Source organism: Crinia signifera, chromosome 5 (assembly GCF_055691185.1).
Source record: "Crinia signifera chromosome 5, ASM5569118v1, whole genome shotgun sequence".
Lineage (NCBI taxonomy): Eukaryota > Metazoa > Chordata > Amphibia > Anura > Myobatrachidae > Crinia > Crinia signifera.
In genome coordinates this window covers 223,072,360-223,073,423 of record NC_139221.1, presented here as the reverse complement: position 1 = coordinate 223,073,423, position 1,064 = coordinate 223,072,360, and the positions used below count along the sequence as shown (strand labels likewise).

Sequence of the window (1,064 nt, the reverse complement as noted above, 5' to 3'; positions counted from 1 at the left end):
TGTGTTACTGTATGTTTTTTTGGCCCTTATTCAGATCTGATCACAGTACAAATTTGTTCTCAAAATGGGAAAAACCATGTGCACAGCAGGTGGGGCAGATGTAACTTGTAAAGAGAGAGTTAGATTTGTGTGAGTTATTTTTTTTCTGTGCAGGATAAATACTGGCTGCATTATGTTTACACTGCAATTTAGATTTCAGTTTCAACACACCCCACCCAAATGTAACTCTCTCTGCACATGTTATCTCAGCCTTTTGGCTAAGATCAAGTGTAGTATCTGTTCTAATCAGTGGGTATGGACTGGCCTCTGGCAGAGAATAGAGAAAGGCTGGACTGAGTAGCTGCTCTGATGGGCGGAGGGTGTGGGACCCCTCTTTTTTGCCTGGGAGTGGTGAAAAGTCTGGCTGAGTACCTTCACCTCTACCTTTGGTAGGAGGTGTTGTTTCCTTAAATCCACTGGTAAGAGGGGGGAGAAACACTAAGCCTAGTAGTTTGACTCTCTTGACGGGGTTCGTAGCCCCGGAAGGATGAGCCAGCGAAAGGCTCAGTCTAGTATCCATTCCCAAGGAGCGGAGAAAGGCTGGGACTGAGTAGATGGCTCCTGTTCTAGAGGTTCGTAGCCTCTGATGGGGAGACCGCGAAAGGCCCAGCTTGGGATCGGAGAAACACTGAGACTGACTAGATTGCTCTTCTGAGGGGGGTGCAGCCCCTAAGGGAGTCTTTCGAAAAGCCCAGTGGAGTACCCATTCCCATGCCAGGGGCTGGAAAGTGCCCTATGATGGGAGCAGAGAAAGACTTGGTCGGACGCTGATCGGTCGGCTGCTTGGAGTCCGAGGCTGCACTGTGCCCCCTGGGAAACTCGGGGGTGCCGAACATGCACGGGTGATCCCAAAATCACCATGCACTAGTATGGCACTAGCACTGCGCACTTCCCTCTAGGTTAGTGCTTCACGTCCTTACCTCGTCATTTTGGATGGGGTAGGACAATTTTTCACACCCCCACCCCGGCCCTCTGGCTGGGGTCCTCTTTATTATTTATTTCTCTTCTTCTCACGTTCATGCACT

At 49.9% G+C, this 1,064-nt stretch overlaps 1 pseudogene; it reads left to right on the top strand.

Moving 5' to 3' along the window:
- Nucleotides 1-237: 237 nt before the first annotated feature.
- LOC146006125 (U2 spliceosomal RNA) lies at nt 238-448 on the top strand (annotated as a pseudogene).
- The last annotated feature ends 616 nt before the right edge of the window (nt 449-1,064 follow it).